Here is a 22,890-nt window from a genome sequence, read left to right as displayed (position 1 = left end):
AAAAAAATTCTTTGGGTTTGCTACTTGATGAGTTTTCCACATGGGTTCAACACGTATTGAATATTTTGTCAAGTGTAGGATATAGGGTTGGAAGGGGAGCCTTGGCGCAATGGTAAAGTTGTAGCTAAAAGGTCACAGGTTTGAATCCTGGAAACAACCTCTTGCAAAAAGTAGGGTAAGGTTGCGTACAATGGATCCTTCCCCGGGACCCCGCATGGCGGGAACTTTGTGCACCGGGCTGCCTTTTTTTTTTTTTTTTTTTTGTAGGATATAGGGTTGTTTCACTCTATTTGTTTGCCATTTCTTTACTGCTCCTGTCATTTTTGTTATATCTCAGTCTGTCTTATCTTGTTCTTCTAGTCAATTCGCTTCGTTTTGTTCTTCTAGTCGATTCGCTTGGTTTTGTCCTTCTTTTCGGCATTTTCATCCACTTTGAGAGTTAAAGATCACAATTTCCAGAGGTTTTGGATTACTTCCTTTCGGTTAACAATGATTACTGATCCATCTTGAGGCAATCATTAGATCTGGTAAAGTTACGATGTTTAATACTGCTACTTATTTCTCTGCGTTCACTTTCTTTTCTTTTTTCCCCCCATACATATGCTATTTATCTTTAGCCTCAGCTGGCTCGATGGCTGCATTGCTTAGTGCTCGCGTCCACTCAATTTGTTTGAGCTACAACTGCCGTTCGTCTCCTCTTCGTCAAGTCAACCCTCTGAGGATACCAAAATTATCACCTAAGCATCCTTTAACTTCTAGGAGAGGCTTAAAGTCTTCTTTCATTATGGCTGCATCTCTGCAATCGGAAAAGACCATCTCTACTACATAGTTCGTCAATGCTATACCTTCTGAAGGTGGTTCCTCAAAACCTCTTTGATGTTCAGGAATGGACAATTTTAATATGCTTTTTTAACATGTATAAAATTGTCCTGACACAATGCAGAGGTGCTCAAAATCTGGCATAGCGCTGGTGCTGTATGCTTTGATGTGGACAGCACCGTTTGCTTGGATGAGGGTATTGATGAACTTGCTGACTTCTGTGGTGCTGGCAAAGCTGTTGCAGAGTGGACTACACGGTCATTACTTTTTCCCCCCCTTTTGTCATTAAGTAGGTTCAAATTCACCAATAAATAAAGTTATTTTCTTCACTTCTTATTTGTGATGATTAAGGGCTATGAATGGCTCAGTACCATTTGAGGAAGCTCTTGCTGCTAGACTTTCTTTATTCGATTGAAGCAAGTCCAAGATTTCCCGGAGAAGAGACCTCCAAGGTAACTCCGATATTGTTAAAACTGGGCAATGATAATTCAACAAGTTTGATCGAAAACAATCTATGTTAAAATCAATTCAAGCCCGCGTTTTCAATTTGACTTCATTAAAAATGAAATTGGTAGATTATCTTTCCATATTTCCCTAAATTCTTGCTTTTGAGAATATTCTGCAAATGTTTTATTTCACTAAAAGACTACTTGTGAGATTGCGAAGACTAACTTTGACAAGGAAACAGATGGTGAACTGTTTGAAGAAATTATATAGGTTTAAAGTGACAGGATGAGAATATCATGTTACCTCTATTTTGTTGGCTCCAACAATGTCTCCTAGTTCAGTTAGCACTTCTGCATGCATATGCTTTACTTGATTATCAATGCAGCTGTTCCTAGTCAATGTTTATAAATTGAGTTGTTGATCTTGCCCAAGATGTCTTATTTCAGAAGGCAACTTGTTAATTATGATTGATTTGACTTGGATTTTTTTTTGTTGATTAATTGTTTGGTTAGACACATAGGGAATATGACTGCATAGCTTTATTGATGCATGTATATACATTTGCAATCATCTATGAATCATCTACTAATTTTTGTGCTAATGGAAACAATCTCTTAGCCGTGTTTCAGTCATTTCATTTGATGTGCAGAATTTCACCTGGCATTGCTGAATTGATCAAGAAGTTGATGGGCAAAGGCATTGATGTGTATCTTATATCAGGAGGATTCCGTCAAATGATCAATGTACGCTGCTTGACTTGTACTTTTCAAGAACATTGTAACACGCTAGTAGTATAACCTGCTTCTGGGAGTTGGTATGGTCATACTTGGCAACATTTTTTTTGTATAAAAACTTGAATCGTGTCATTATGCTTAACATGATACTAACCATTTTTCCTATTGATTTTAGTCCTGGGAGCCACATCTAACCAATTAAATATAGTTTCAGTTTAAAGGGTAAACTTATTTTTTATCTGATTCAACACAAAAACTTTTCATATTATTTTCCTCGTTCTTCAATTGTGTCTCTAATTCTCCATTTTCTTCTCTCCTTGTGTAAAACTTATTGGCCAAAGTATGCTTTTTAATGTCCTCTATAAAGTAGGCATCTATAATTGCTATCTGCTTTAAACTGATGTTTGAGGATTGCTCCAGTTATGTGCTTGTAATTGATGATAGAAAATTACTCCAGCTATCTACTTTTAGTTAGTGATAGAGAATTGCTCCAATGTGGCTGTTATTTCATTTCTTATCTATATGGAAGGTTGTTTATGTAGATTTTATAATCTAAATGCATGATAGACGAATTAATTAAATACGGTAAAAACTTACAACGGTCTCCCGCAGATCCGCAATCGACAATGACGAAGCTCGCTATCGGAAGAGCGATCACAGGATCGGAAAGCCCTCCGCAATTCCACAAACCAAATCCCGCCGCTTTAGATGTTCTCCTCTTACTCTCGTCGCACGATCGCGATTTCACCCACCCTGAGCCTTGGACGGACCCCCTTTATATAGGGAAATACACTAGGGGCATAATGGACTTTTCCATTATGTGTAGTGGGGAACATGGGCCACGTTCCCCACTAACCCCATTTCCAACATCTCCCACTCGTCCAAGGTAAGTCACTAAGACTTTTTCATTCAGGTAAGTCACTAAGACTAGTTCATTCAGGTAAGTCACAAAGACTTAATAAGTCACATAGACTATTAGAGAGTTCGGTCACATAGACCATATGAGAACATCCAATCCATACTTAGAGAAAATGGTTCGTGCGACAGCAAGCACACTGAGCGATAGTTGCTAAAAAGATTGTTACACCTTGACTTAGCCGCTCGTTGAGCAATCAATGCTAATAAAGTTGTTACACTTTGCTTAGCTGCTCAAATAAATTAGAGACACACTCTACATGGCACTTAGCCACTTTCCTGGTGGCACATAGCCATTATCCAGGATCCATCCAATCTTCAAGTGACACACAGTCATTATCTTGAAGATATCCATGTCTTGCTATTTACCCAGATTAAATAATTTTCATTTACATCGATATGAACATCTCTAATCCCTTATAATGACCACTATGTCATGAGCATGTTCCATATCCAATATTCATATTCATTTCCGTACATAACAGAAATGGGTCGACCAGTGAATAACAACAAAAGATGTAAATATATTTAATCTTCCTTTTTAGCTAGAATCAATTCATTTTAATCAGTCGCTTTCCTAGTTATGCTCCATAGACCGAATCATCCATAGCCATAGGATACACGCTAAAGTAGCAGACACTGATCAAAACTTCAAGTAGACAGCTAAATAGTCACTAAGGCAAAAATTGAGATTAACATATAATCTCAAAGGTCTCACATAGTAGAGAAACAAGGATTCATTCTCCTACAACCTTTATTGTCGCAATAGCACATGTGGTATGAATCACATGCTACGATGTTATTCTCTTTACGAAAAAGAGTGCATGTTGTCTTCAAATTTAACATCGTACAGATTTCGATCTAGACATACCTAACGTCTAATCCTGAATTCAACATATGAATTCTAATCTGGCTTTCAATAGGTTTAGTAAATGGTGGGTTCATTTACTTCGATCATTATTTACACATAAATGATCTCATCTTGACACAATTATCAAGGCAACCTCAACTTATGAATCTGTCTCTAATTTCATAATTTCAGCTACGTAAGCTGTTTCATAAGTAACGGTCTTACCCCTATTTGTACTTAACAAACAGAGTTGATTGTCCATGTGAGTGGACCAATCTCCACCTGCCAACATGCTCACCGAGATCTTACATGAATGTAACAAATACAACATATGCACTGAATAAATTATGGCAAATGACATAATCATAACACAAAGTCTGATTGTTATTTCAATATTGTTACATTCTACGAAGTCCCAAAGACTTTACATGTTTTTTAAATGACTCTTTAGTCATTGGCTTAGTAAAAGGATCTGCAAGCATAACACGTGTAGGGACATACTCAAGAATGACTTTTCTTTTAGCCACAATATCCCTTACAAAATTATATTTAATTTCTATATGCTTGCCTTTGCTGTGATATTTGGGATCCTTGGAAAAAGCTATTGCAGCTTGACTGTCACAGTAGACAGTTACTGGACTCCCACTATCCTCAGCAATTTTCAGATGCTTCAGAAACCTTCTCAACCAGACTGCTTCTTGCACAGCTGCTGAACATGCCACATATTTAGCTTCCATAGTCGACAAAGCTACACAAGCTTGTTTCTTGCTGTTCCAAGAGATGACACCACCATTTAGCAAGAATGCATAGCCTTATGTGGATTTTCTATCATACAGGTCTCCAGCCCAATCTATATCTGAATAACCTTTCAGACTCATATCTGATCCTTGAAAACAGAGATAATAATCTGTTGTCACCTTCAGATATCTGAATATCCTTTTTACTGCCTTCCAGTGTCTCGGTCCTGGGTTTGACTGGAAGCGACTGACCAAGCCCACAACATAGCTGATATCGGGACGTGTACACAACATAGTGTACATCAAACTACCAATAGCACTGGCATATGGTTTTTTATTCATCTCAGCTATTTCCTCTGGAGTTTTAGGACACATACTCTTGCTCAACACAGTACCTTTCACAATAGGTGTATGTTCTATGTTGCAATTAGACATGCTGAAATGATGTAACATCTTATTTATATAAGACTCTTGTGACAGACCCAAAAGTCTTTTAGAACGATCTCTTATAATCTTCACCCCTAAGATGTATTCAGCTTCTCCTATATTGTATCAAATTGTGATGACAGTCACTTCTTGACTTCATTCACATATCCTATGTCATTTCCAGCTATCAGCATATCATCAACATATAATGATAAAATGACATATTTTCCTTTTTCCCTTTTCAGGAAAACACAATGATCCTCATTGATCATCTCGAAACCATAAGATAAAATGACTTCGTTAAATCTTATGTTCCATTGTCTTGACGCTTGCTTTAGCCCATATATAGACTTTCTAAGTCTACATACTTTTTGCTCTTGGCCTTCAGCAATGAAACCTTCTGGTTGAACCATATAGATTTCTTCGTCAAGATCACCGTTAAGGAAAGCGGTTTTTACATCCATTTGATGTAATTCTAAGTCATAATGTGCCACAAAGGCCAAAATAACTCTTATTGATACAAATTTCACTACGGGAGAAAATGTCTCTTCAAAGTCAATACCCTCCATTTGGGTATATCCTTTTGCAACTAAACGAGCTTTGTATCTGTTGATCGATCCATCTGCTTTCCTCTTTATTTTGAGAATCCATTTATTCCCAATAGCCCTTCGGCCCGGAGGAAGATCGACTAAGTCCCAAACATGATTTTGAATCATGGACTCCATCTCTTCAACCATTGCAGCTTTCCATTTTTCTCTAACTCTACATCCCAATGCATCCTCAATGGATTGATGCTCGTCGTCATCAATTGGAAGTGTAACCAATGCCTCATTCTCAATATCAAACCTCTTCTTAGGTTTGATCTTACGAACACTTCTCCGTAAGTTGGGTTGTTGAGAAGTCAACTCATGACTCGGCATATCACTCCCACTCGGTTGACTAGACTCAGGTATCCCTTTTGACACCTCTCTTGTTGATAATATCTCATCCTCCTCAAATAGAGGAACATTTTTATCAACATCACCTCTGATTGGGAACTCTGTTTCGAGAAAAGTCGCATCTCTCGAGTCTATTTCGGAGATAGTTCCATCTAGTTGCTCACCTATGAAAACATAACCTTTGGAGGTCTCATGATATCTTATAAAGATACATTTCTTACCTCTAGGCCCTAGTTTTCCATACTTGTGAGAACTATCATGAACATAAGCAGCTGACCCCCAGGGTCTCAGATTAATCTGGTTTTCTACCTGTCCAACGTTCATATGGGGTAGATGGAACTGACTTTGAAGGCACTTTGTTAAGTATATAGGTCGCTATTAATAATGCATCTCCCCAATAGGAGATTGGCAAATTAGCTTGCGCCATCATAGACCTAACCATTTCAAGAAGAGTCCTGCTACCCCATTTTGCTGTGGAGTTCCAGGGATTGTCAGTTGTCTAATAATCCCTCTATCATTACATATTGTCTTGAACATATCAGACAAATACTCCCCACCACGGTCAGTGCGTAAAGCTTTAACTTTACGTTCCGTTTGATTTTCAACTTCGTTCATATAACGAATGAAGCAATCTAATGCTTCGGATTTGTGAGAAATCAAATACACATGACCGAACCTAGAGAAATCATCAATAAATGTAATGAAATAGGAAGCTCCATGTCTAGCCTTCACATTCATTGGACCACAAATATCCGAATGAATTAACTGCAATGTTGATTCAGATCTAATAGCCTTACCAAATGGTTTCCTAGTTGCTTTTCCAGCAAGACAATGCTCACATATAGACAATTGAATCTTAGCTCGAGTGCCCAATAAACCCTCTTTAGCTAATCAATTCATACGTTCTTGTCCTATGTGTCCTAATCTAGCATGCCAAACCTCATCAGTTATATCTGCATCACTAGTTAAAGCAATGTTTGAAAAACAACCATCAATAGCATAATTGACATCTGGTTCTACATCAAGAACCATAAAACCATTTGTTAAATAACCATATCCGATTGACACTGAGTCAATCTTAAGTTCAACAGACCGACTGTAAAAATTAATACAATACCCTAAATCAAGAAGACACGTAACGGAAACAAGATTCCGTCGAATTTCAGGAGCATACAGGACATCATGTAGAAATAAAACTCTACCACCACGTAGGTTGAGTTTGCAAGTGCCGACTCTTTTGACTTCAACTCTTGCATTATTTCCCACATAGATCCACTTGTTGCCAGCTGGTACCCGACGATACTCAACAAATGTAACTCGTTCCCGAGCTACATGGTTGGTTGCTCCCGAATCTATAATCCACAAAGGATAAGAATCAGCTAACAACACTGAACTAGCAACAAAATGCTCTTGAAAAGAAGACACACTTGGATTTACCTTTTTCGGCTCAGTGCACTCCCGAGCAAAATGGCCCTTTTTGCCACAATTAAAACAAGTCAACTTGTTTTTAGGTTTCTTTCCAGTCTTCTTGACTATCTTCTTGATTGGGCCCTGTCCCACACCAGCAGCTTCCTTCTTCTTTCCCTTCCCTTTCTTGAACCATTTCTTTTTCTTGGATCCATATGATCCTACAGAACCTTTAGCCACATAGGCTTGTCCAGAAATCCTTGCGGATTCAACTCTCTCCGCCTCCAATTCTACATGGCGTGAGATATCAGTGAAAGTCTTGATACTCTCACTGTGAGTTAAGGTCTGCTTCATGGTTTCCCAAGAATCTGGAAGTGAACGTATAACTGCTTGAACCTGTTGTTCATCAGTCAACTCATGACCAGCAGTTTTAAGCTCCCGAATCATGTTCGACATCTCCCTGAGGTGTTGAACCATTGACACATTCGGACGCTTTTTGTAGCTGTCAAATTTAATTGTCAGCTGTCGAAGCTTGCTCAGACTTACTCCACTGTATTTTTCTTTAAGGGCAACCCAGACTTCATGAGCCGTAAGATATGACTCATATTCAAAAGCTAGGTCGTCTACCATTGAACTAATCAATATACCCTTTGCAGTGGAGTCCTTTTTCTTCCATGCCTTATAGGCATCAAGATCTCGTCTGTGTTGTGCAGTGGGACCATCTACAGGTACTTCCATAACCTGATTTACAGCCTCTAGAACTTCTTGTTCCTCAAGTACATATTGTATCTTGAGGTGCCAGATCTTGTAGTTATCCCCATTAAGTTTTTTACCTTTGTTGAGTTCAGCTATTATGTTTTTGGTTGCCATAATCTATCATAAATAAACAAATTATTTAGTATTCAGTGTATATCATATATCATATGTATGCAATTTATGATTGACTTAATATTACTTTGAGTTGGTTTACAAAATCAAGTGACAACTATGTTTTCACTCATCATCCGTATGACCAATCAAATTAATATTAATCAATTCTATTACATACATCCCAACAAATGAACTAATCATTTATAATATTATGAATTCATTAATTAAACGAACTAATCATTTAATATATCATGTTTTTTTTTTAATTAAATGAACTAATCATTTAATACATCATGAACTAATCATGTATCATGTCAAGCAAACAGCATAAATAAATGAACATATCATTAATATAAAATTATGCTGCAAATTGTTAACATATAACCAACTGACATGAATGAAATGGACTAACTATTGTTCATACAAAACGACAATAAAAATAACAGAACTTTAATAAACTAGATAGGCAACTACCACTCCCACTAGGACAGACACTAGTGCAGTGGCTAATATAATCCCTCTCAGCCTGGACTCATTTGGGGTAATATAATCCCAGGCATGACAGCTTCAAGATTTTCTTTTGGATCCACAATTGGATCCTCTTCTGGTTCCTCCTCGATCATTTCCGGGTCCTCTTCGAACTCTTCCGGATCCTCTTCAGTCATATGATGAAGCAGCTCCTCACATAATACAGAATATGTGACGCGTCCTTGATGACACCCCCAAATATAGTCTGCTATCATCCTAGGATTTTCTGGCAATGATTGCATCAAAGCCCAAATCCTATAACTGTCCAGGACTGGAAACTCTTCTCGCTCAAGTTTCCAAAACAGATCATCAAGCCGTCCAATGTGTCCATCGACTCCATAAGCAGAGTTATACTCTATCTCCTGAATCTCCTCCCTGAGCTGATTTCGTCGCACTTCGCGACGAGTCAATGTGGTAATCGTCCGTGCCATCTGAAAAATTGAAAATAAATAAGTCAGTACAAAACCGACTAACCAGTACAAAACCGGCTTATTTCAATTTATACAGGCATAGTACCAACATAAAAAAAATCAAGAAAAACAAATCTTCTCGATTTTCAGGAGTTCAAGTCGACATTTAGAACTAATCTAATTGGTCAAACCCATTGGATCAGTTGATTAGGGATCCAGATCCTAAGCTTGGTCCATTGTCCTTAATTAGAACTAATCTAATTGGACAGGGATTTTTGTACCTATGTTCTGTTAATTTTTCTATAAGTCCATTTCAACCAATTTTAGACTTATTGATCAAACTCAGATCCGTTTGATCAAACCAATGCCATTGGTTTAAGTCTGACCAATTAGAACAAATCTAATTGTTTTGATCAAATCTAACCCATTAGAACAAATCTGGTCATTTGATCATATTTGGTCCAAGTCCAATTAATCAACCCAAATTAATTTCGGGTTTGGACCAAATTGGTTCAGTTAAACCAACTAATGATTTATACTTAAACCGGGTCTAAATGGACCAAAATTTATTTTGATCACTTATCATTAATGATAAAATTAATTGAACTTATTTTCAATTAATTACTGTATGCACCCAAATTGAAATTAATGCTACGGTAGGCATGCATCCAAATTAAAAAAAATGCTACAGTAGGCATACATTAGCATGAAACAATAAGCTTGCATTAGCATATTTCAATGATGCATCATTTGGCAAACAAAAAATTAAACTTTAATTAAAAAACATAAGCATATTATGTTTCTTAATTTCATATGCATGCTGTATTTTCGTTCACGTTTTTTTTTTATTATTTGATTTTTCAAAATCAAACTTTATCTCACACGAAGCACTGTGCTTCGTTATTCTGCCGAATTCTCCGCAACTGCCCACGTTGCACAGGCCGCTCAAGCCACGCACGCCGCTCACAGCGACGAACGCTGGTCACGGCACATCACCTCCCCTCTGCAGCCAGCCTCACAGCGACGAACACTGTACAGAAAATTCAAAGGCAGCCTCGAGTACGCCGTTGGCCAACACACAGAGACAAACTCCATGATTGTTCATTCGAGACCTTTCAACTGACGTTGATTACAGCTGCTTTTGATGCCGACGACTGTAGCAGATTGCAACATGAACGCAATATGCTTGGCTACGGCAAAACTAGACGGAGACGGACGCCGTTCACGGCAGCAATTTTAAACAGGAGATCGCACATACATTTAGAACAAACTACGCGCTCTGATACCAATGTAGAAAATATGTTCTACATTATGTGTAGTGGGGAACATGGGCCACGTTCCCCACTAACCCCATTTCCAACAGTTTACACCTGCACATGATGTGGCTATTGTGTATTTGTTCCTTGAGTTTCTTATAGTGTTGACTTTGCACCATAATAGAGTCACATCATAGGTTAAAACTATGAGATCAGATCGTAATGAATACTCAATGCCACTCGTTCAAGGGTGAGCCATCACTCATTCTATCCATCCTTTTTCGACACATAATATTAATTATTTTGGCATGTCATACTATATGGATTTTCACTTTTCAGCAATTATTTATATTTTCAGTCAAGAAGGTAAAGATGTGTATGTGATTGTTTCAATGCTACAATATGTGCATTACAGATGTAAAGTTAATAGTTTCTCATTTGCCTTAACATCTTTCTGAAAACAACAAAACAATGTCTTTTGAAGCCTGTAGCATTGCAGCTTGGAATACCTCTTGAGAACGTCTTTGCAAATCAGTTACTCTTTGGAAATTCTGGTGAGTTTGCTGGATTTGATGTTGGAGAGCCTACTTCGAGAAGTGGCGGAAAAGCAACAGCTGTACAACAGATACGAAAGGTCAAAGTAGTTTCTTCATTTCATCAAACATAATTACACCCGGTATGTCTGAATCCTTGTTTTGTATATGCAGGTGCAAGATTACAGATCATTGGTTATGATTGGAGATGGTGCCACTGATCTTGAGGTATCTCAGTCAATCACATTATCTTTTGCAGTTTAGCATTTAATAGTTTTGACTAAGTTTTCTGATTATCCTTGAAATTCCCATGCTGAGTGGTGAATAGAGTTCTTTTTGTTTGGTATCTTAGTGAAGAATTTTAAACGAGAATTATTGTTCCACCTTATGTTGAGATGCCATTTGGCAAGACTAATCTCTCATGACAGAAAAATATAACTTACGAGTGTATTTAGGATTTTGATTTTAGCAATAATACTTCTTGAATATATGACAAAGTATTTGATTTGTGTAAAGGCTCTGTCTTATTATATCAGTATTTAATATTTATGTTTAGTCAATGAATAAAAAGAACCTGAGAGAAATTGAAGTTAAACGAATAGGCATTTATCCAATGGGGTTGGAGTTCAAATGGCTGGAACCATTGCCTAGCCTTGAGAGTATAATAGACATATAAATCTCCTGTGAGTTCGGGTTGGGTTGCCATATGTATCTACTTATCTGGCACACAATTTCTTACAAATAATTTCACTTAGTACCTCTGGTTTCTCATATATTAGCATTTCAGTAGGGAAATACAAAATGGATGATCCATAAGCTCACCTTTTTGAAATGTTCTAAAACATCATGCAAGAAAGAGAAATAGACTGAATTCTCATGAATGAAGCATTCCTATGTGTGACTAATAAATGAATTGAAAACATCAAATTCTATCTTTAAATCTAGAAGGAATACATGCTCCTTATTCCATTCCACATTCCAGGAACATATATTTATTCAACTATGGAAATAACACATACTACAAATGAACAAAGTTCAGTAAGCTAGGGGCTGAGCGAACACGATAGTAGAGTGGTGGCTGGTTGAGCGGGACAGGCCAATCGGGTTAACAATCGAATCCAAATAAAACATTTATTCTGTTAATGAATTCAGGAACAGATATTAGTAGTTTATTCTTTGTCCATTTCATGAACCAAGTAGTTCATTCTTTCTATTCATCGCTCTGCAAAATGATATGCTTTTGTTTCAACTTCTCTTTTTTTTGTGTTATTCTCAAGGCACGGGGGCCTGGTGGCGCCGACTTATTCATATGCTATGCCGGTGTTCAGTTGCGAGAAACAGTTGCAGCAAAATCTAACTGGCTCGTCTTCGACTTTGAAGAACTACTATCCTATCTCACAGTATAATCTTGTTGTGCCACTGTTTTTTCTTCTTCTTTCACATTCTTGTTTGGGAGATGTTTCATTTCATTCGAGTTTTGTTTCTTCCTAATGTCAAAATAATTTGTTCGTGTGAAATTTTGGGAGATGTCTCCTTCCTCTAAATGCCGACCAACTGAATGTGTTGGCTTTTCCCACACTTCAGTGTCTTGGGAAACCATGCATTTCATTCCATTCCATTTCATTTTACATTAAGGCTGCGATAATATAATTAAAGTTGTAATGCAATAAAATTTATAATGTAATGAAATTAATATTATATTACTATGTGTGGTAAAAGAGTTTTATATTATGCATGGAATCTTTAATTAAGTGTGATTATATTTTTTTTGTGTCTATTATTTTTTTATTAGAAATGTAATGTATATTATTATAAAATGATAAAAATATTTTGTGATATCTGTCAAGGGTGGGTCGGCGGTGAATAGTGGCAACGACGGCGATAATCGGTTGGTGCAGGAAATAAACTAAGACATATTTGATATTTAAATTTTAGTTAAACATTGAGCTTGGAATGTAATTGGATTATATGCTGAAGTGTAAAATTTTACTATCTTTTGTAATTCAGATTATATTATATTACAGTTTTAAAATTATACTAAGTAAAATAATTAATATCTTAATGTAATTAAGATTATATTATAAGATTGATTATTCCTCACCAAACGTAGTGTGTGCGTTTGATTCAAGTTATCATGTATAATTATAATTATGTGATTACTAGGTACTCATATAATCAGGTTGTGTTGAATAAAGTATAATCTAATATTATTTGATTCAACTTTAGGTAATGTAATAAAAAATTATTTATTCGAAGGTTTTAGTGTATAATCTAATTTAATATTTTACTATAACTTTGTAGGTATGTTAAGAACTTCAATCACGATTGAGTCTAGATATATTAAAAACTTATTAACAGTATGATTTCCTTGATGCCTGTTAACCAAATCTCTATAACATTGCAACAAATAAAAGAACAAAAAGATTACAGAGGCATCCATCCCACTAGTTCGGTTCAAAATGAAAATCATCCAAAAGTTCAATCCAAAATGAGATTCATCTATGGAGTTTTTTCTAAAATAATATCATGGCGGTCCAAAATTATATTAAAATATAAGTATTATCAACCTAATTTAAATATCTAATTCATTTTAGAAATAAAAGCTTGGTTTATATGGATTGATCTCATAGAGTTATTTTACCACATAATCTCTCCTAAATGTCTTTGGTAATGTGAAGTTGCCAACCTTGTATTCATTCTTGAGAATGTACTCCTTAACATCCATAATTTCTTATTGAGAGAAGTCAGAAAGCTTCATTAACTCATCATATATCTTCATTTTTTTATCACGGCTCTAGGTTTATTTCTTGAAAAAGGTGAAAATTCTCTTTATCTCCTCATTAGCCTTCGTAACAAAGTAATATACTTGTGAATCTTTTCTATCAAGTCACCTAGAACATCATCAAACTTTTTTTTCTTTCTAATGGTTGGCTTCATGCTTAATGGACAAATGATGAGATGGATTTTCTTCATCTTTGACAGATTCTTCATCTTCATGACCTTCAGCTTGTTCGCCTATTTCACCCTCAAATATGCCAACCTCTTCATCGCATAAATTTATCTCTTATATTGTATCACTTGAGCTTTCTGCACTAGCTCCTATGGTACGATCTTTCCTCCACATAAAAATTAGGGAGGGGGGGACTCTTTGTTCCTTAAATCAATAGCGGTCCGATAAAGACCACACAATCATCAAATAAATGAAAACCCATAAAAATAGAAATAGTTACCTTAACTCAATCATCAAAGACATCCTTTGTTGCTGTGATACTCTTCTCAACATCGTTCTACCCAAATCCACTGTTATGATTCAACATCTCGTTGATAGCATGAAATTGCTTCTTTAGTAGCTTGTACCTTGACTCGATATGAAGGGTAGCCTTCAGATTGCTTGATGGCACTTTAGCAGTCATTAGTTTCCCCAAATGCAGCAAGTATCTAGTTCTAAAATCATTCACACTCTTCCAATATGAATCTTTACTCAACTCAATAAGACAGTCAACTAATTCAACATCCTCTTGTTTGTCCATAAGTGTTTAGTGCTGAGTTTTTCTTTTAACCTTCGTTGGCATTGAACTTTCTACTTGTTCAGTTGGGGTTGATAGAATTGGCTGTGAAGTTGTGCATCCTTGGTCGTTGTTATCACTTTTAGCCTCTTTGACTCTTTCCCTCTATTGAAAATTGAAATAAAATCATTTGAATACAATAGTGTGCATGCTTAAAACATAATCAAATTGTCCAAATGGATGTTAGATAAAACCCAAATACGATCAAATTATTTAAACATAATCAAATTGTTCCAATTATTCAAATGGATAGCAAACCCAAATACAACAAAATCAAATAGTTCAAATGCATGGAAATGAAACCTAAATTTCAAGAAATAACATTATATTTAATTAATTGATGACTGTCAGCTCATGAATATATCATCTGCAAGTTTTTCTCTTCATTCAATCTAAGCAGGACTGGTCTCATAATGCATGTTCAAATCATCATTATTATGACTTTCATTTGACTCAAGAACACCAACCTCAGTCTCTATCAGATCAATTGTCATTCCAAACCTTATGAAATTATGGGGAATACAACTAGCAGAAATAGTTTTACATTGAATCTTAATAGAATAAAAAGACTTATCTCTCAATATAGCTCATCTAGCTTTTTAAAATGTCAAAACGCCTCTCAATGCAATTTCTCGCTTGAGAGTATTGTTGGGACTGATGTGCCCGCTAGAGGGGGGGTGAATAGCGGCTCACCCAAATCGTTCGCTTCCTACGTTGTTAGCTTGCGCAGCGGAATAATACAAAAATAAATAAGCTAAACAAAATACAAGACAAGAAAGAATGCAAACCAAGCTACACGATCATTTACGTGGTTCGGAGATAAAGCTCCTACTCCACGGCGTGTCTGTAAGGTGGACGATCCCTATCCGTCGGTGGATTACTCCCCGGAAGACCTCCGGCTAGCTCAAACTCCTTGTGGGTGGAGAAACCTCACCACAAACTCACCAAGACCTCTTGGACACAAGGAAAACTCTTGAGCACTTGTAGACTACTAATTAGACCTTAACCAAATCTAATTTCGTCAGCTCAAACCAAGCTCCCAAGCTTTGGTTTTATAGCCCGCGGGTTGAAAACCCCGTCTACCAGTCGACTGCTAAAACATGCAGTCGACTGCTAAAACATGCAGTCGACTGCCCTCCGTGGAAATTCGACCGTTACACCCCAACGGCTCGATTTCACACATTCTGTTCGCTGCCAGTCGACTGCCCCAGTCAACTGCACCAGTCGACTGCTAAAACATGCAGTCGACTGCTAAAACATGCAGTCGACTGCTACAGTACTGCTACATTAGCGCTACAGTACTGCTACAGTAAACCCAAATTTTGGGATTTTACCCCGAGTACATTCACTCAGTACTCGTTCTAGCCCGACCAACCTAGACCTAGTCTTCTAGCCTCCTCCATCAGCCTTGCGCCTCTCGGATGCCTCCCCATCCTTCACGTCTTGCCTTCTGGAGCTTCCATCGGCCTTGTCATTGTTGTCAGGTCTTCCTTTGCCAAGAGGTCGCGCCTCCGGGACTTCATCCATTGCCAAGTCACACTTGGACTTACGTTGCCAAGACTACATGCTTGGACTTACACCGCCAAGACTCATCCTTGGACTTTCCTCCTTTGCCAAGATCACACTTGGACTTACGTTGCCAAGACTACATGTTTGGACTTACACCGCCAAGACTCACCCTTGGACTTTCCTTGTTGTACCTGTATCCTGCACACTCACAATGCATATCAAATACAACAATAAACCTAACTTAAACCTTTGCCCAAACATCAAAACCTAGGGTCACTAGATTGCTCCAACAAGTACTTCATATTAAAATACTATTTGGTTGTCATTGGTTGATACCTTTGACCTCTATATGATGCCAAAATCCCATACCAATTTGTATATTCAACATCACACAAATAATTACAACCTGTATATATCTTACAAGTGAATATATATATATATATATATAAGGTAGGTCCGCTACCTTAATGACCCCATAGTGTTAATCCCATGGATATAGAAGGAAGTAAATGTAGGTAGACGTTAGACGCATGATGGGATAAATTTCATGTCATCAGTTCTTGAGTATCGACCTTTGGTCATTATGCAGAGATGTCATGCACCCACCATCTGCGCTACATCCTGGGGGCTAATAACATCCCTTAAAACTCTATCATTTGCTACCCATCCTTCCCAACCTAGTAAAACATAGCTAATTGCATCTTCGGTGTGCATACACCCCAAACATTTATTGCAATTTCACCTTTTCTAGTTTGATATCTAAGTCTACCGATTGTTGAGACATTGACCCTAATATTAAGTCTCATCTAATATTCTCTAACAACCCAAAACTCAAAGAAGTATCATAAAATTAAATTAATTTATTATGTACATTAAAATGTTCAAAAAAAAAAAATTTATGGGAATTATCTACTTGTACCTTAAACTTTTTTCGTCTCTCATCCGCGTAATTTTCTAGGATTGGTTTTAGCTTCCTTAGCAAAATGTTGTGTACACTTAGAACAAAGTTCAAAACTAAATGAAATTGTCTATTAATCATCTCGTCGGATCTAGCTGTTTGGCATTCTAGCAACTTATTCTTTACATTATGTGTAATAATGTGAAGAGAGATATTATAAGTTCACTAATTGACATATTTTTATTTCCTTTCAATTTTTTATGTGTGGTTAGCAAATAACAAAATTTGGCTAAATACCTTCCATCCATCTTACAGTTATCAACATATTGTGGATCATGAAAACCATCTCATTTAAGTTTATACACCTAATATTATATCTACACAATGCCTAATCACTATATGATATTGTAAAATATTAAAAATAGGCGAATACTCATAAGTGATTTTTTCACAATTTTTAGAAATTTTCTGGGAATTTTTCGGAGCTCGTATGATGAATTTAATGTTAGAGTGTATACTAAAAGCCTAGCTTTTGGTATAAACATTTATCTAGAAATAAGAATCACATTGGTCAAATATCTACATTTATGATAAATGTAGTTGTTCAATTAATTTATATTGTAGATAACATGGTGTGTGGTGTCACACACAGAGGATCATGTTATCAGTACCTTATAAATTATAAACAGTAACTCACGACCATAATGGAAAGGAACAAACCATTGGAAGATCGTAGTGTAATTAGGTATTAGTTTATCTTAACTATATAATTACACTAGTACACTTAGAGTGTATTGAGTAGGACCATTTGAGGTCGTTTCTTTTATACTGGCTTTATAAAGAAACAAAGACCTCGGTTATTATGGAAGTGTGTACTTTAATCCTAATATAATAACAAGCACATATATTTGATATTTATTTCTTTAATTTATCAATGGGTGAGATTTAGTTCGATAAATCAATAAGCCCGATAAGTTGGGAAATGATATCACTTATAGTGTGTGTTGTTGATTATAGAAGGAAACTGTGTCCTAGAGATACTAGGTTGATAATGTCCTCAAGAGGAGCTCATAAAGATTGTCATGTTAAACCCTGCAGGTGGACTTAGTCCGACATGATAATAAGGTTGAGTGGTACTACTCTTGGACTTAGATATTAATTAAATGAGTTGTCAGTAACTCACTTAATTAGTGGGCATTCGATATCTTAAACACAGGGAGACTAACACGCTCATAATAAGAAGGAGCCCAAAAATGTAATTTGGGATTGGTGCGGTAGTTCAATAATAGTTCTCTAGTGGAATGAATTATTATTGATAAAATTAAGTTGTGTGTTCGGGGCGAACACGGGATGCTTAATTTTATCGGGAGACCAAAACCAATTCCTCCTCTCGGTCCCTATCGTAGCCTCTTATTTATAGAATACTATACCCACCTATACCCACCTTCATACCCATGTTATAGGGGCCGGCCAAGCTAGCTTGAGGATCAAGCTAGGGCCGGCCAAACCATTGGTTCATGGGTGGCCGGCCCTAGCTTGAACCCAAGCTTAGGTGGTCGGCCCTATTTAATTTAAAAAGAATTTTAATTTTAAAATTTTCTTATGTGAAAGATATAATTTATTGAAGAGATTAAAAATTAAAATATCTCTTTTATAAGTCTCTACAAAAGATTAAAGAAAGAAATTAAATCTCTTTCCTTATTTGTAGATTAGAAAGAATATTTTATTTCTCTTCTTTATAAATTATTCACATGTTGAAAAATTAAAATTATAGAAATTTCTTTTATAAACCAATCATAAAGGGATAAAATTATTGGAGAAATTTTTTATAAATTTGAGACAAATTAGGAAGTTTTAATTAATTAAAACTCTCCTTGTTTTGTTTTTAAAGTGGCCATTGTGTTTAAAAGAAGAAAATTGTTTTAATTAAAATAATTTTTCTTTACATGGCAAAAGAATTAAGGAAATTTTGTAATTAAATTTCCTAATTTGCCTAGGCCAAGGAATATAAAAGAAGAGGTGAGGGTGCCTTCATGATAATAACCTCTATTATTTTTCCTCCCTCTTTTCCTTGGTGTGGTGGCCGGCCATCCTCTACCTTTCTTCCTCTTTTGTGGTGGCCGAAACTTATCTCTTGCTTGGAGTTCTTGTGGTGGCCGGATACTACTTGGAGAAGAAGAAGAAGAAGGAGAGAAAGCTTGTATCCCTTGGAGTTTGGTTGGTGTTTTGTTCTTCGTCCTTGGTGAAGCTTCTTTGTGATTGGCCGAACCTAGCTAGGAGAAGAAGAAGGTGCTTGGTGGTTTCTCATCTCGGAAGATCGTTGCCCACACAACGTCCGAGGTTAGAAGAGGAATACGGTAGAAGATCAAGAGGTTTTTCTACAAGGTATAACTAGTAAATTTTATTTCCGCATCATGCTAGTTATGGAAATAATACCAAATACAAGAGGCTTACGTTCTAGAATTTCGAATATGTTTTTTCGAAGTTGTGTTCTTTTGTTTCTTTCTTTTCCTTGTGATTTGATTGTTCTCTTTGGTTAACCTAAAGTTATTTTAGGAAATTAAATATTAGCTTTCTATTAAAGGTTTTGTCTAGTCGGTGGTGGTTGCTCCCATATCCAAGAAGGCCATGTGCCTCGCCACGTCAGTACTGGGAACCTTTTATGGAAATTAATATTTAATGGAATTAATAACTTAAGGAGACTTGGGTCGAACGTGTTAAGTTCCGCAGGAGATCCAAGTCAAAACCTAAAAGAACAAATAGATTAAGTTTTGGATCAAACGTGTTAAGTTCCGCAGGCGATCCAAAATTTAATTTAAAAGAACACATGGTAGCTAGGAAAAGGTTCAGACCTTTGTACAAAATTTTTGTACAGTGGAACCTATAGATTTTCCGAGTAGCAACCAACATTTAAGGGGATCAAATATTGAGCCCCGGGAAAGCATGTTTAGGCTACTCCATTTAAATGAGGAAAAGATTTATTTTTATTTTTTCTTTTCCATTTCTTTCCTTTTCTTTATTTCTTTCTCCCCCGTGCCCATGCCCTAGCCTTGCGACGCCCTTTCCTCTTCACCCCTTCCTCTTCTCCATCGACGGCACCTGCTCCCCTTCCTCAACCCGACGCCTCTTCCTCTTCTCTCCCTCGCGTTTATAACTACCGGCCAAAGGAAAGCCCTGAAACCCTAGCTTCCACCCGAGCCCTTCACCTCTTCCCTTTCTCTCGGCAAAGTCGCAGACGACTGATGCTCGGTCACCATTTCGATCCGGCCAGAGGAGGAGCGTGCGGGAGCGGCTACACAAGCAGAGGCCTTGGCAGGGACTCCGGCGAGCATTCGGTGACGCGACGCCTAGGGACACCGTGAAGCCGGTGCCGATTCCTTACCAGTACGACCTCGCCACCGGGGTTGCCATCTATTTCACCGGCAACGACTTCTTTCTCTCCCTATGCCGCCTTCGATCTCCTCAGCCGCCACCACGCTTGGTATCACCGTCACTGGAAGGGAGTAATCGACGAAAGGGTTAGGGCGACCAACCCCTCTTGCTGTCGGATCTGAACAAAGCAGCGGTGATTTCATCGGGAAGGTTCGTTGTTCCTCCGCTGCACCAGATTTCATCTCGGTGGCTTGCAAATCTGCCTTGGCGATTTGTTTTGGTTGTTGCCATAAAAGTCACAAGGTTCCAGCAACCTTTTTGGTTGTGAGAAAGAGGTAAGGTTAGTAGATTATGTCATGAATTAGGTTGTCTTCTTGATCAGTGAACTTCCTTCTTGATTTGTTTAGTGCAAGTGGAGTTTTCTTGTTTCTAGTAGCAAATAACCTCTAACTGTGCACATTCCAGCGGTTGATCGACCTGTCTGGTTATGATTCAACCAAAGAGGTTTGGTGTTGAGGTAAGAAATAGAGGAATCGTTTCATTTGTTATAGCATACACAGGATTTGAACTAGAAAAGGTTAATGAATGAATTAGGGTTCCTGGTAAATAAGGATTTTGGTTTAGCTATTTTGTTTACAATAAAACTTAGCTAAACTGTATGATTTAATACAGGATTCGGATTCGGGATGCGCACTTCGACATAGAGGTTGATTAGCTCGATCTACATTGGAGGCGGGTACCTTGACTTATCTTTTAGATAATGTCATGTTATATGCTTAGTAGATTTTAACAAGTAGTAATAATTATGTTTATATCTGCATCGGTATGTCACTATTTGTTTTTGAGCATGTTTTGTTTGTTACCTGTTTAGCATTCATGCCCCTGTTTATTATTTATGTTATAGAGGTAGTGACATACCATGCCATGTGATATACCGGACTAGTCATTTACCATATCTGACCTGTGTACCTAGATCTGTTTATTTGATCCATTTATTTTTTGTACACGTTTTATGGAGGTAGATATGGCCAGGATTTATATGCTTAGTGTCATGCACAATCTCGCATGATTGCATGCTATGCGATAGTCGACTCTAATATTGTTGAGCACATCGCCAGTTACATGGATCTGCACACACAACACTCATGGGTTAGTGGTTTTTATTCAGGCAAGGTGTGTTGCAACAGGTTGCTCTGTTTGGCTCCGTTGGTCCGCTCATGGGTAGTGTGACGCAGTGTGGTAGCCGGCAGGGATCCCTCCTCTAGATTGTCTCAGGGAGATGAGAGCATTGCGCTCCCCCACTTATGATTTGGGGTAGGATGATAGGTGTACTCCGATAGCATCTCATCCACTCGGTCACTCATCAGGAGCAGTGGCGGCAGAGTGCACGGTTATCACAACCCTACCCACTCGGTCTCACCATCGTGTGTGAGATGACTGACTGACGTCAGGGGTGACTAGGACATATCATTGACATCATATGTGTGATGCATTTATTGCTTGTGTTTGCTGCACTTTGTTTGCTGCATATTGGATGGATGCATATGATTGGCATGCATACAGGGACATGTATTTTCAGTCTGACGACCTTATTATCCTGATAGGAGGTCATGGTGAGTACAGCTTCTCCCTTATCTTCAGTTTTGCATTGCTTCATTACTTCTGGAGACTGTACGTATATTTATTACTGCTGATTATTATTTACTATGCATGTCAACTATATATCCGCTGAGTGTTGGACTCACCCCCCCCCCCCCACCCCCCGTTATTACCATTTCAAGTTGAGGCTGTCAGAAGGAGTTCCAGTCGCTAGTTTCCCCTTCAGGTTGCGAGGATTCCCGTTTTGGATCTTCTCTTTGGTTTTCTTATTATGTTATCGTCTATGTTTCCAGACTTGTACCTTTTGGCACTTGGATCTTGTACGATCCCTTATTATCGATGGATTTTCGTTTGGATGTATGCTGGTGATTTAAGTTTTATGGGTGTAATTGAGTAGGATATCAGATTTGAGTTTTATGGGTGTAGTTGAGTATGATATTTGAGATGTTTTCCTTATCGTTGCTTATGTTTGGTTTTACTTTTAAACTGCGTGGGTGCTTGCTTAATATATATTGCTATTGTTCCGGACGTGTTGACCGAGATATATGTGGCCCTGAGGGCAATGTAGAAATGGTTCATATTGTCACCCATACAGGGAAAATGCTGCCGAAATTTTTTCTGACAAGGACTACCTGAGGCGTGACAATATTTTTGGTATCAGAGCCAAGTTTGTGAGTCAAACTGGTACTTTCGGATTTGTATGGATTTCCGTTATGTTCATGTTTCGGAATTCTGTTTCGGATTTGTATGGATTTTCGTCGATTTTTCTTATTTCGGAATTTCCGAGGTAAAAAAGGGGGAATGGACAGCGACGGAACATCTCCAGACGGCATATATGTATGATATTTTATTTTATAGTGTGATACTGGAAGTAATATCTGCGTCATAATTTAACAGATATAAGGCGAGGTGCACGTGCTCCCGTGCCGAGACGTGGTGCAGGAAGACCATGTAAGAGAACGTTGGAGTCCGTGGCAGCAGAGTCACCAGAGACGTTTACGGGGGTTGAGCCTGCTGGTCAAGGATAGACTCTTTACGGTGTTGTGGGCTCGTCGGGTTCCCAGATCCCGATGGTT

General features: G+C 37.6%; 1 pseudogene; it reads left to right on the top strand.

Moving 5' to 3' along the window:
* The first annotated feature begins 445 nt into the window (after positions 1-445).
* Positions 446-12,498, top strand: LOC121984039 (annotated as a pseudogene).
* The last annotated feature ends 10,392 nt before the right edge of the window (positions 12,499-22,890 follow it).

Source organism: Zingiber officinale, chromosome 5B (genome assembly GCF_018446385.1).
Source record: "Zingiber officinale cultivar Zhangliang chromosome 5B, Zo_v1.1, whole genome shotgun sequence".
Taxonomy (NCBI): Eukaryota; Viridiplantae; Streptophyta; class Magnoliopsida; order Zingiberales; family Zingiberaceae; genus Zingiber; species Zingiber officinale.
Note: the sequence above shows the minus strand (reverse complement) of the source record. Positions and strands in the feature narration are given on the sequence as shown.